Genomic DNA, 15,535 nt, shown 5'->3' on the forward strand with positions numbered 1-15,535 from the left:
TGGCTGCACCCCTGTTCTACACTTCCCATATTTGTGGTCTCTCCCACATCTAGCACATCTCCTCTTCTCTTTACAGTATTTGTAATTGTCCAAACCTTTGACAAAGCACCTCATTGGTTTTGACACATACCCTCTTACAGGGTAACTCATAAAACCCAGGAATACTTTTTTTTGGTACACTCTCTCTTTTAAACTAAATCAGAACCATTTCACCATTCCTTTTTACACCCTCTTTTGTTGTTTTCAGCCTTTGGACATTCATTACTTTCCCTCCTTTGATATTCTTCTGCAGTTCCTCCATACCAACACTCATTGGCTCCCCCGTGATCACTCCTTTATACCCACCACCATTTCATGCCTCAACCTTTCCTGTGCCTGCCACCTTATATTTACCCATCTCTTATGTTGGGTGCTTTCTCAAGTTGTTCTTCATTCACACATCTCACCAAAAAATTGCCATCTTTAAGAATTTTTGCAGATTGTATTTCCCTAATCTTATTCACCAAAGTTGTAAGCACAGATTTATTTTCTTCATGCTTCCTTGAACCTTTTCATGAAATCTTATTATGACAAGTTACTCAAGTGTGACCCTCTGATATTGCTCATGTTCTTCTTCCTACAGTGGGGCAAAAAAAGTATTTAGTCAGTCACCAATTGTGCAAGTTATCCCACTTAAAAAGATGAGAGAGGTCTGTAATTTTCATCATAGGTATACCTCAACTATGAGAGACAAAATAAGAAAAAAAATCCAGAAAATCACATTGTCTGATTTTTAAATAATTTATTTACAAATTAGGGGTGGCACGGTGGTGTAGTGGTTAGCGCTGTTGCCTCACAGCAAGAAGGTCCCGGATTCGAGCCCCGGGGCCGGCGAGGGCCTTTCTGTGTGGAGTTTGCATGTTCTCCCCGTGTCCGCGTGGGTTTCCTCCGGGTGCTCCGGTTTCCCCCACAGTCCAAAGACATGCAGGTTAGGTTAACTGGTGACTCTAAATTGACCGTAGGTGTGAATGGTTGTCTATGTGTCAGCCCTGTGATGACCTGGCGACTTGTCCAGGGTGTACCCTGCCTTTCGCCCGTAGTGAGCTGGGATAGGCTCCAGCTTGCCTGCGACCCTGTAGAAGGATAAAGCGGCTAGAGATAATGAGATGAGATTTACAAATTATGGTGGAAAATACAGCGGTGCTTGAAAGTTTGTGAACCCTTTAGAATTTTCTATATTTCTGCATAAATATGACCTAAAACATCATCAGATTTTCACACAAGTCCTAAAAGTAGATAAAGAGAACAGAGTTAAACAAATGAGACAAAAATATTATACTTGGTCATTTATTTATTGAGGAAAATGATCCAATATTACATATCTGTGAGTGGCAAAAGTATGTGAACCTCTAGCATTAGTAGTTAATTTGAAGGTGAAATTAGAGCCAGGTGTTTTCAATCAATGGGATGACAATCAGGTGTGAGTGGGCACCCTGTTTTATTTAAAGAACAGGGATCTATCAAAGTCTGATCTTCACAACACATGTTTGTGGGAGTGTATCATGGCACGAACAAAGGAGATTTCTGAGGACCTCAGAAAAAGCGTTGTTGATGCTCATCAGGCTGGAAAAGGTTACAAAACCATCTCTAAAGAGTTTGGACTCCACCAATCCACAGTCAGACAGATTGTGTACAAATGGAGGAAATTCAAGACCATTGTTACCCTCCCCAGGAGTGGTCGACCAACAAAGATCACTCCAAGAGCAAGGCATGTAATAGTCGGCGAGGTCACAAAGGACCCCAGGGTAACTTCTAAGCAACTGAAGGCCTCTCTCACATTGGCTAATGTTAATGTTCATGAGTCCACCATCAGGAGAACACTGAACAACAATGGTTTGCATGGCAGGGTTGCAAGGAGAAAGCCACTGCTCTCCAAAAAGAACATTGCTGCTCATCTGCAGTTTGCTAAAGATCACGTGGACAAGCCAGAAGGCTATTGGAAAAGTGTTTTGTGGATGGATGAGACCAAAATAGAACTTTTTGGTTTGAATGAGAAGCATTATGTTTGGAGAAAGGAAAACACTGAATTCCAGCATAAGAACCTTATCCCATCTGTGAAACATGGTGGTGGTAGTATCATGGTTTGGGCCTGTTTTGCTGCATCTGGGCCAGGACGGCTTGCCATCATTGATGGAACAATGAATTCTGAATTATACCAATGAATTCTAAAGGAAAATGTCAGGACATCTGTCCATGAACTGAATCTCAAGAGAAGGTGGGTCATGTAGCAAGACAACGACCCTAAGCACACAAGTCGTTCTACCAAAGAATGGTTAAAGAAGAATAAAGTGAATGTTTTGGAATGGCCAAGTCAAAGTCCTGACCTTAATCCAATCGAAATGTTGTGGAAGGACCTGAAGCGAGCAGTTCATGTGAGGAAACCCACCAACATCCCAGAGTTGAAGCTGTTCTGTACAGAGAAATGGGCTAAAATTCCTCCAAGCCGGTGTGCAGGACTGATCAACAGTTACTGGAAACATTTAGTTGCAGTTATTGCTGCACAAGGGGGTCACACCAGATACTGAAAGCAAAGGTTCACATACTTTTGACACTCACAGATATGTAATATTGGATCATTTTCCTCAATAAATAAATGAGTGAGTATAATATTTTTGTCTCATTTGTTTAACTGGGTTCTCTTTATTTACTTTTAGGACTTGTGTGAAAATCTGATGTTTTAGGTCATATTTATGCAGAAATATAGAAAATTCTAAAGGGTTCACAAACTTTCAAGCACCACTGTAAGTATTTGGTCAATAACAAAAGTTCATCTCAATACTTTGTTATATAACCTTTGTTGGCAATGACAGAGGTCAAACATTTTCTGTAAGTCTTCACAAGGTTTTCACACACTGTTGCTGGTATTTTGGCCCATTCCTCCATGCAGATCTCCTCTAGAGCAGTGATGTTTTGGGGCTGTCGCTGGGCAACACGGACTTTCAACTCCCTCCAAAGATTTTCTATGGGGTTGAGATCTGGAGACTGGCTAGGCCACTCCAGGACCTTGAAATTCTTCTTACGAAGCCACTCCTTCGTTGCCCGGGTGGTGTGTTTGGGATCATTGTCATGCTGAAAGACCCAGCCATGTTTCATCTTCAATGCCCTTGCTGATGGAAGGAGGTTTTCACTCAAAATCTCACGATACATGGCCCCATTCATTCTTTCCTTTACACGGATCAGTCATCCTGGTCCCTTTGCAGAAGAACAGCCCCAAAGCATGATGTTTCCACCCCCATGCTTCGCAGTAGGTATGGTGTTCTTTGGATGCAACTCAGCATTCTTTCTCCTCCAAACACGGCAAGTTGAGTTTTTACCAAAAAGTTCTATTTTGGTTTCATCTGACCATATGACATTCTCCCAATCCTCTTCTAGATCATCCAAATGCTCTCTAGCAAACTTCAGACGGGCCTGGACATGTACTGGCTTAAGCAGGGGGACACGTCTGGCACTGCAGGATTTGAGTCCCTGGTGGCGTAGTGTGTTACTGATGGTAGCCTTTGTTGCTTTGGTCCCAGCTCTCTGCAGGTCATTCACTAGGTCCCCCCGTGTGGTTCTGGGATTTTTGCTCACCGTTCTTGTGATCATTTTGACCCCATGGGGTGAGATCTTGCGTAGAGCCCCAGATCAAGGGAGATTATCAGTGGTCTTGTATGTCTTCCATTTTCTAATAATTGCTCCCACAGTTGATTTCTTCACACCAAGCTGCTTACCTATTGCAGATTCAGTCTTCCCAGCCTGGTGCAGGTTTACAATTTTGTTTCTGGTGTCCTTTGACAGCTCTTTGGTCTTGGCCATAGTGGAGTTTGGAGTGTGACTGTTTGGGGGTTGTGGACAGGTGTCTTTTATACTGATAACGAGTTCAAACAGGTGCCATTAATACAGGTAACAAGTGGAAGACAGAGGAGCCTCTTAAAGAAGTTGTTACAGGTCTGTGAGAGCCAGAAATCTTGCTTGTTTGTAGGTGACCAAATACTTATTTTACCGAGGAATTTACCAATTAATTCATTAAAAATCCTACAATGTGATTTCCTGGATTCTTTCCCCCCATTCTGTCTCTCATAGTTGAAATGTACCTATGATGAAAATTACAGGCCTCTCTCATCTTTTTAAGTGGGAGAACTTGCACAATTGGTGGCTGACTAAATACTTTTTTGCCCCACTGTAACTTTCATACCTCCCACTATTGTCCTTTCTGACTCTTAGTTCCTTTCCCTCAATTCTCATTCATCCAGTCCCTCATTTCCTCCTCACATTCTCCTTCAAAATCCATATCTGTCCACCTGCCTACTTCTGATCCATTCACAGAGCAGTCATGCTCAACCACCAGGCCATTGCTTCTTTTACTGAATTGTATTGAATTTTCAGAAATGTCTCTTCCTCTCAACAGTGATGCCATGTCTCCCGCTGCTCAGAGCCTTCGGCTCCACCGTTTGTCCCCTGCACAAAGTTGTTGATAGCTCTCTCGTTTTCTCACTCTGTTAGCCTCGCACACCCACCAGCATGTATGATGCCCATTGGTTTGCAGAGACCTTCTTCTTCCTTCCAGCCCAGCCATCTGACAGAGGCTGGCCATGACACAGGGCTTAACTAGATAGAACTCGATGCCAACGGCATCGATGGGGATGCCTCTGCCTGGTAGACTACACGCCTTATTAAGTTGTGATTTGGGGATGGACATTTGACCTCACAGTAATCTTGACCTGGTGAAAGTACTTGTATTAGCCTTGGAGAGATTGTGTTCACAAGGTTTTCGGACAGACATTTGACCTCACACTGACCTTGACCTTAGACCTTTTGATCTCAAAACCTAATCAGTTTATCTTTGTCCCCAAATGCACAAATGGTGAAAGTTTGGTGAAATTCCCTTCATTTGCCTTGGAGATATTGTGTTCACAAGGTTTTCGGACAGACATTTGACCTCACAGTGACCTTGACCTTAGACCTTTTGATCGCAAAATCTAATCAGTTCATGTTTGTCCCAAAGCACACAAATGGCGAAAGTTTGGTGAAATTCCTTTCATTAGCCTTTGAGATATCGCATTCACAAGGTTTCGGGATGGACGGCCGCACGCACAGACGGACGGACGGACGGACGGATGCACACACGCACGCACGGCCGCACGGACGGACAACCCGAAAACATAATGCCTCCTGCACCTTACGGTGGCAGAGGCATAAAAACACAACTAATACTTCTTCTTCTTTGGAGTTTTACGGCAGCCGGCATCCAAATAGTTGCATTGCTGCCATCTACAGGATTGATGCCTAATTAAGGCCCAATTACACTATATCCTACTATACAGACCAGTATCCGATAAAAACTTTAAGAATAATCGTCTTCCCTTTCCACTTGATCCTATTTCTAAAATGCTTTTCAAAGTCACCTCTTCCAAACCAAGTCCACGCAACTGTGCGAGCAGTTCCTGTCTTTGACTGTCATAATTTTTGCAAAAGAGTATGACATGATGAACTGTCTCAGGTTCCTGACAAGAACACAGACCATTCTGATGTTTTCCCAATAAAAACAAAGTGCTATTTAAAAATGTATGCCCCATTCTCAACCTTGCAAAAATAACTTCCTCCTTACGATTACTCCCTCTTTTACAACCAACTGAGTCAGTTACTCTATTAGAAATTGAGAATAGATGCCTACCCTTTGTTTCTTGTTGCCAACTCTGTTGCCATTTTAAAATTGTTTCTTGCCACACAATACTTTTGCCCTCTGATTTTGATAACTTTATATTTACATCTATGGACTCTCTTTGACAAGCTTTCTTGGCTAATTTATCCACTTTTTCATTAGATGTGACACCTACATGAGCTGGGACCCATATAAACGACACCTCTATCCCTCTTCTTTTCACACCACTAATTATCAGTAAAATCTCATAAATGAGATCCTGTCTGCTTTTTGACGAACCTTTTCCAATGCAACTAATAGCTGACACAGAGTCACTACATATCAGTACTTTCTGTCTCTGTATCTGTTCAACCCACTGTATTGCCATTAGGATTGCATCGAGCTCCACAGTAAATACACTTAAAAAATCTGAAGTTCTTTTAAAAGCTTGAAAATTAAAACTCTGAACAAAAAAGGCTGACCCTGTAGCTCCTGTGTCTTGATCTTTTGACCCATCAGTAAAAATTAGTATATGGTTCTTATATCTTTCTCTTACATGACACTGAAATTCAAATGCCAAGTCTACTTCAGGATTTTCCATCTTAATTTCAAGCAACTTCAGGTCAGTCTCTGGAACCTCCAATTGCCATACAGGAATTAAAGGCCACATTACTACTGAACAAAAGCTCTTATTAAGAATGTTCAATTCCTGTGCTACAATTTCTCCAGACCACCCAAAACTTGAGAGTCTTGCCACCTCTCTCTCCCATGATGGTTCAATTACACATTTTACAGGGTGATCACATCTCTGACCCATCAAATTGACCCAATAGTTAGCTTGAAGCTGCCTTCTTCTTAACCCAAGTGGCATTTCACCTGTTTCCACTTGTAGCGAGCACACTGGAGAAGATCGTACAGCTCCCGTGCATATTCTCAACGCCTTAGCTTGAACTACATCTAACTCAGCTAAAACGGATTTGGCTGCAGAACCATACACTAAACACCCATAGTCAATTCTTGACCTGATTAAATAAACATAAATCTGCTTCAAGGATGCTACATCTGCTCCCCATTCTGTTCCAGCAAGACATCTCATTAAGTTCATGACTCTTTTATTTTTGTCTATTATTTTTTTTAAATATGATCTCTCCAGGTAAGTCTCACATCAAAGATAACACCAAGAAATTTGAAACTCTTAACCCTTTCCAATGGTCTACCATACAGCTGTAGTTGCATATTTTCAGGTACCTTCTTTCTAGTAAAAAACATTACTTTAGTCTTTTCAATAGAGAATCTAAAACCCCATCTCTTACCCCAGTCTTCTACTAAGGTTAAAGCTTCCTGAACCTTCTTCAAGGTGTACTTCACATTTTTCCCCCTTTTCCACAAACTACTATCATCAGCAAATAGAGATCTCCTTATCCCTGGCTGAACATTAGAAAAAAATATCATTAATCATTATATTAAATAACAATGGGCTAATAACACTTCCTTGTGGAGTTCCATTCTCAACCAAACATCTTCTTGACATATCTTTCCCTATTTTCACCTGGATGCTTCTATTAGTTAAAAAGTCCATTACCCAGTTAAACATGTTTCCCCCAATCCCTAATATATGCATTTTAATTGAAAGTCCCTCCACCCAAAGCATATCATAGGCCTTTTCTACATCTAAAAACACTGTCACAACAGTTTCTTTCTTTACTTGTGCTTTCCTTATTTCATCCTCAAGACATACGATTGAGTCAACAGTACTTCTCCCCTTCCTAAAACCACTCTGACAGCTCACCATCAAACCCCTTTCTTCAATAAAGTGCATTAACCTACAATTAACCATCCTTTCCATCAATTTACCTAAGTGAGAAGTTAAAGCTATAGGCCTATAATTTGCTGGATTACTAGCATCTTTTCCTGGTTTTCTAATTGGAACAATAACAGCCTCCTTCCATCCTGCAGGAATCTTTCCTTGCTCCCAAACTTTATTAAACATCTTTAAAACAACCTCAATTCCCTTATCATTTAAATGTCTTAACATATTATAGCACACTTCATCTTTACCAGGAGCTGAATTCTTACACTCATCCAGGGCATTTCTTAACTCTCTTATTGTAAAAGGAACATTATATTTATCCTCTAATTTTCCTTTTGTATAACCCCAGCATAAATACTCTTTGTTTGTTCCCTTCCCCTTCTTTCTTCTGATAAATTGATAGAACTATGTATCTTACTCAGAGTATTAACCATCATTTCTGCTTTTTCCAGGTTTGATATAGCCAACTGAACTCCATCTGTAAGAACGGGATAATTCCACTCCCTTCTATTACCCTCCATTTTTTTAATCATTCCCTATACATCATTAATACTAACATTACTTCCAATTGAACTACAATACTCTCTCCAATATGTTCTTTTCCTCTGTCTTATCGTCCTTTTAACTACTGCCTGAAACTTCTTATACTGAATTAGATGCTGAAAGTTATGCGTTCTTTTTAACTTCCTGAAGGCTCTGTTCCTATCCCTCACAACCTCTTCACACTCAGCATTCCACCATGGAACTGCTCTTTTTATAAATTTTCCTGAGCTTTTTGGTATTGCAGTCACTGAAGCCATATAAATACTCTGACGCACCTCTATTTCATTCCTTTCTATATCATCTGTTAACTGGAATGAACTAATGTGCAAATCCCTAATTTCCATAAACTTCTCCCAGTTTGCCTTTTTAAAAATCCACCTCCCATGACTGTCGTCTGTACTCATCAATGTCTAGCTTACATATAATTGGGTAGTGATCACTTCCCATAGTACTTCCTCCATGTACTTCCCACTCACATTTTGATGCCAGTCTGCTAGATAAAATTGTCAGGTCTAGTACTGACTCTTTCCCAGTTCTAATATCAATCCTAGTACCTTTACCATCATTCAAACAAACTAATTTTTTTTTTCATCCATTAACTCCTCAATCACCTGCCCATTATTATCTATCCTATCTCCCCCCAACAATGTATTATGAGCATTAAAATCACCACACCAAATAATATTATCTCTATCCTGCCCTTCTATTTCTTCTAACTCTTAACTGTATTTGCCTACATGGGTTATAGTAATTAATTACTACTATTTTCTTATTGTCTGCCCAGTGCCCATATTTCAACTACCACATATTCTTGTTCCTTCCCTATACCCAACACCCTATGGCATATCCTGTTTTACAAGGGTAATACAGCCCCCACCACTCCCCTCCTCTCTATCCCTCCTAATAGCTATATAGTTAGAAATACCAAAATCAAACCTAGGTTTTAACCATGTTTCCTGGATACATATTATGTCTGGAACCACACTCCTGTTATCTATAAACTGTTTAAACTCTTGGCCATTTGCTAACAAACTCCTTGCATTCCATTGTAAAAGTAATATAAGCGGTATGGTCATCCCACACTACTTCCCTCCTGGCCTCCTGATGCCACACTAAGGCCATCTCTGATCTCCTCCCATTTTAAACCCAACATACCCAGATGTTGAGTCGCTGCTTTGGCAATAATTTGAATTCTCTCTGTTTTGGACTTAACTTCAGCTGTTGCATTAATCACCCCTGCAATAAAGATAACTAGATCTCTCTTTTCCACCCATTCCTTTTTCTCCTTCTCTTTAACAATTTCTTGTCTCATCAACCATTCTTTATCTGTGGCTAATTCCCCTCTAATGCTTCTTCCATTAGTCCTTGACTGTTCCACCCTTTTAACTGCTTCTGCATAGGTAGCTTTGCTTTTCATTTTCACATTCTGAATTTCTGTCTCCCTTCTCATTACTTCACACCCCCAATAAGCTGCACTATGACGTCCTCCACAATTACAACATTTAGGAGTAGTTCCTTCTACACACTCTCCATAATCATGAGCCCCACCACATTTTGCACATCTTTTCTCCCCTTTACACATTTTAGCAACATGACCAAATTTTTGACACTTGAAACATCTCATTGGCTTGTGGGTGAATTCTCTCACACTGTATCTCATGTATCCAAAATAAAGCTCTGTAGGCATCTCTTTAGTACTAAACTGAACTAAAATCGACTCAGTTTCTGCTTTCTCAAATCTCCTAGTTAACCGCTTTGCACTCTGAACAGCGTCACACCTTTCTTTTAGATGCCAAACTAGCTCCTTAATCTCCACTGACAAGGGGATCCCATAGATCACACCTTTACTCCCTTGATCACCAACTCTAACCACCTTCACTACCTTTGCTTTTCCAATAGCTTGCAACTTTTCAGCCCTCCCAGCTTGCTCTTCAGACGTACATCCTAGTAATAGATTGCCATCATTTAGAATCCTAGCATATTTAACCTCTCCAACCTGATTCTTAATTATTTTTGTCAGCTTTATTGGATCCATGTTTTTAACTCCACCATCTTCAAACCTCACAACAACATTCCATCTCTCCTCAGAACCTTTAACTCTCAGTCGTTTAGCTTTATGCATTTTCCTTAATTGCCAACTACCATCATCCCCATCTAAATCATCCATGCTCCAGCAATCCTCCTCTTCCTGACTACACGCCATGGTAGAGAATATTGTGCAAGTGTATCGTCTACCGGACCTATACAGGCCGTCGGCCGATACTCCCGCAAAATACCCCCTCCACTCAAACTACTATAATCCTAATAAGCAAAGAAAAGGAAAATAGAATGATGCTGTATTATGTAACACCACAAACTTTCCAAAAACTGCGATTGCCACCAACCACCGCCCCTCAACCAATAACCCTTCCTCCAACACAACTAATAGGACACTAATAGGGCTTAAATACACAACTGAAATGAGGAACAGGTGTGCAGGCAAAATGGCGGGAAACAAAGAGAGGAAGTAGAATGGGTGGGGAGGTGGGGTCAGAAGCACATGGCCATCAAAAACAAACAGAACACATACCACCACATGGTAAATGAAAACAAACAAAAAGCACATATTGATTTCTAAAAATAAAAACAATACTTTAGACAGGAACCTTAACACTTAGAGTGCTCCTTCACTTATGAATTACATTGTGCTAACTTATTATACGAGTTTCAATGAACTCAAATTTTTAAGGCTGCCCAGTTACTAATTTTTTTTAAGTTAAAACAAGAAGTAATTTTACAGTGAGTGTGGAAATTCTCTTAATTTCACTAGTAATCATAGCTGTGAGGTCTACTGTTGATTCTTTTAGTTTCGACTTCACCAAGCATTGAAATGATCTCCAATCATGATCAGTCAAGAGTTTTTTCCGACCACATTTCTTCCATGAAGTTGACAGTTCACCACTATTTTTCAGGGTTTTAATAATGTGTTGGACAGTTCTTAACCCAATTCCAGTAATTTCAGCAATCTCCTTAGTTGTTTTCTTTGCTTGATGCAAGCCAATAATTCAACCCTTCTGCAACACAGTAACATCTTTTGCACAACCATGGGATATGTCTTCCAACATGTTTGTTTAAGAAATGAGAAGCTACTCACTGCACCAGTTATGGTTAAATAATTATTGCCAGCTGAAACATATTAATCACTGGAGTATTTTTTTCTTTTTAATGTATGTGTGTAGATAAGCCACATAAGTAAAAAATAAATACATTAATTAAAAAATTATATATATATTTTAATATATATTTTTTAATTATGTGGCTTGATATGTCCTCTTCTGCTGCTATCCACTGTGCTGCTGCAAACAGGAAATTTCCCCATTGTGGGGAAATTAAAGGTCTTCTTATCTTATCTTAATGATCCAATCAAAAGCTCTTAAGCATTTGCTTATTTAAGTCCAAATGGTGACATTTTTTTTGGCCAGACAGTGTATGTTTAGTTTATTATTGCCTAGTGTAACCAATTCATTCATTTTCATGTTGATGTTCTTATTTTGATCTAGTTCTACAACCCCAAATAAAAAAAAAAAGGGATGGTATGTTGAAATTAAAATTAAAACTGAAAGCAATGATTAGCAAATAATCTTTGCCCTGTATTGCACTCAAAACAACACAACAGCCCATTATTTGTTTTACCTCATGATTTTTTTCCCAAAATAAACAATTAAATTTTGATTCTTGCAACACATTTCAAAAAAAGTTGGGACGATAAAGCATTTACCAATTTGTAATGTTGTGATTCCTTCTCACAACACTTAAAAGATGTTTAGGGACTGAAGACAGCAAGTGATGAAGCATTTCAGGTGTTATTTTGTCCCATTCTTGTTGCAAACAGGTCTTAAGGTCTGCAACAGTATGGGGTTGTCATCGTGTTTTTTGTTCCAAAATTCACCACACATTCTATACTGGGGACAGAAGGGACCAACCCCCTCTCCTTCTGCAGCCATTCCTTTGTAATGTGTGAATGTGGTTTTGCATTGTCTTGTTGAAATATCCCTGGAAAAGATGTCATCTTGAAGGCAGAATATGCTATCCAAAATCTCAATGGACTTTTCTGCATTAATGCTGCCATCACAGAAGTGTAAATTACCTTTGCCAAGAGCACTGACACAATCCCAGACCATGACAGACCCTGGTTTTTGAAATTCTTGTTGGTAAAAGTTTGGGTAGCCTTTTTTATTTTAATTTTTTTTTTGGTGTTGTGAAATACCTTTAGGATTAATTGATTCAGATATTTTTTTGTCTCGCTCTTAATATGAAATATTATTTACATTTTTTTTCTCTCTAAAATGGATGGCCTCCAATTACTACCAGTTAAAGCTTGTTTCCATCAACAATTGCTATTAGTTTTGATCTATAATAATCATTATAGTTGGTATAACCAAATTACCAAAATAATCTTTCAATTAAATGTACTGTATATTATAACGTTAGCTTAATAGCAATATTTTATTAGTTCCCCCCCCCACACACAAAAGCGCCACATTTTAGTAAAACACTTAAATAACTAAAACATTACTAAAAGAGAGTTTGCTTTGGTAAGTGATATCGTAAAATGACACGCATGCAAAGAGGCAGTTTTGACCAGAAAGTGGCTGTGCTTGAGGTATAAATCTGCCCGCATTTCCAAAGCGTAGGACGGCAGAAGAAGACTTATTAATATTCAAGGAAAACGCTGCCTGATTGGTGTTCTGAGTTTTCCTTCTTCTTCTTCTTTCAGTTTTAATGGCGGTTGGCAACCAACTAGAAAGGTGCATTACCGCCACCGACTGGGCTGAAGTGTGGAACAGGTAGACCTATATGTAAAACAAGCAAACAAAAAAAAAAAAGGAAAGAAAATAAAAACCATATTCTCTGGGCTAGCCCAGTTTCTTTCAAAAACCTGAGAATAAAGTCGTAAATATGGCTAGATGTTTTACCTAAAAGTCCTGGTAGGGTAAAATTACTGTGCTTAGCTGTTCTCAGGGATTGAAAGAGCTGATCCCTTTTTCCCTCATACTGTTTGCAGTGTAGCAGTACATGTTCCACTGTTTCTGATTGGCCACAGTAATCACAACCTCCTGTTTGATGTCTGCCTATCACCTTCAGTGAGTAATTCAGACATGTATGACCTATTCTTAGACGTGTAATGATGGATTCATCTCTTCTATTCCTTCCCTCTATTCTTCCTGTGCCAACCTCTTTTTGTATGCCGTATAAGTGTCTTCCTTTTTCGTTACCATCCCAATACTCCTGCCAGGTAGATTTACAATACTTCTTGATGTAAACCTTTGCCTCAACCTTACTTATTGGGCTCTGTATGTCAATGTCTTTGTGTTGTAAGGTTTGCTTTGCTAGTTTGTCCACCTGCTCATTCCCTTCCACACCAACATGGGCAGGTACCCACAGAAAAAGGACAGACATGCCCATTAATTCGAGCTTATACAGTAAAATATATATATTTCGTTAATGATGTCACTTCTGAATTATTTACTTGACTGAATACTTTGGAGTGCTGAATAGCTATCTGAGATTATTACAGGGTTAAGAAGACTATTTCCTTTGAGCCATTCTAGTGCCAACAGGATTGCAACCAGCTCAGTGGTATATACTGACATGTCACTTATTATTTTCTTGATACTCAGATCTTTTGATGGTATACATACTGCTGAGCCAGCACAACCTCTCTTTGGGTCTTTTGAGCCATCCATAAACATACGAGTGCATCTCAAAAAATTAGAATACCATGAAAAAGTTCCTTTTTTTTCATAATTTAATTCAAAAAGGTAAACTTTCATATATTCTATATTCATTACATGTAAAGTGAAATATTTAAAGCCTTTTTGTTTTAATTTTGATGATTATGGCTTATAGCTCATGAAAATCAGAAATCCAGTATCTCAAATTATTAGAATATTCCCTAAGATCAATCAAAAAAAGGATTTACAATACAGAAATGTCCAACTTCTGAAAAGTATATTCATTTATACACTCAATACTTGGTTGGGGCTCCTTTACCATGAATTACTGTATCAGAATATGTTACAGAATATGGCGGTGCATGATGAGGATGCTGCGGCTACAAGCTCTCCCTACCTGTGCACGTTTTTTATGTTTTTTGTGTGTATTTTTGCATGTTGTTCGTCTGTACCGGACTTCAATATCCACTACAACCGTATGGACTTACTGGACATCGGTTTCCAGCAGAAAATGACGGTTTGTAGTGACTTCCATCGCATGCACAACATTCCGGACGAGATAGCGAGACCAGCGGGGTCTCCGTGGATTGTTATCGGGTCTGGCAGGCGAAGGAGGCGGAGTCGGGAGAGGAAGCAAAAGCGAGGCTGCAGAGCCGGCCTGTTGACTAAGCTCAGAAAACAGCCACTCAAACCTCCACTGCCAAGCCTCTACCTCTCCAAATTACTCTAACCTCAAGAGTGCATACAGAGCCATACCCCTCCCTCACCTGGGACAGTCAGATCACCTCTCACTGTTCCTGGCTCCAGCATACACCCCCCTCAGCCGACAAACAAAGCCCAAAATACAGACCATTATCACCTGGCCTGACGACGCCCTCCCCCGACTCCAGGACTGCTTTGAACAAACACAATGGGACACTTTCCACCATGAGGACCTGGCCACATTCACAGACACAGTACTGTCTTACATCAAGTACTGCATGGGTATGGTCACTGTGGAAAAGACCATCCAGGGGTACCCAAACCAGAAACCGTGGATGACCAGCCAGGTCCGCTCACTTCTCTGGGCCCGTGATGCAGCCTTCAGATCCGGTGACAGAGCACTCTACAGCACAGCTTGCGCCAACCTGAGGAGAGGCATCAAGGCCGCCAAAGCAGACTACAAGGGGAAGATAGAAGGGCAACTCAACAACCCCCGACAGGTGTGGCAGAGCATACAGTCCCTCACTAACTACAAGGGCTGTGCTGTGACACCTGGGGACTCAGACGCGGCACTGGCAGAGGAGCTAAACAGCTTTTTTGCCCGCTTTGAGTCCCAAGCTCAGAACTCAGTCACACCACCCCAACCCCCACTACAACCCACACCAACCTCTGACACCACCCCACTCACCGTGGAGGTGGAGGACGTGAGACGTGTGCTCCGTGCTGTCAACCCCAAAAAGGCCACAGGACCGGATGGAGTACCAGGGAAGGTACTCAAGGCATGTGCTGACCAGCTAGCACCAGTCTTCACTGACATTTTCAATCTGTCACTGGAACAAGCCAACATCCCAGCCTGCCTAAAATCGGCCACCATCATCCCAGTCCCCAAAAAGTCACCCACAACCAACCTCAACGACTTCCGCCCAGTAGCACTCACTCCAGTTATCACAAAGTGCTTTGAAAAACTGGTGATGAGACACATCAAAGCCTGTCTCCCCCCCACCCTCGACCCACAACAGTTTGCATACCGGCCAAACAGATCCACTGAAGATGCAATAACCACCGCCCTCCACGCTGCACTGAGCCACCTTGAGAAAAGGGGGAGCT

Source organism: Neoarius graeffei, chromosome 4, assembly GCF_027579695.1.
Source record: "Neoarius graeffei isolate fNeoGra1 chromosome 4, fNeoGra1.pri, whole genome shotgun sequence".
Taxonomy (NCBI): Eukaryota; Metazoa; Chordata; class Actinopteri; order Siluriformes; family Ariidae; genus Neoarius; species Neoarius graeffei.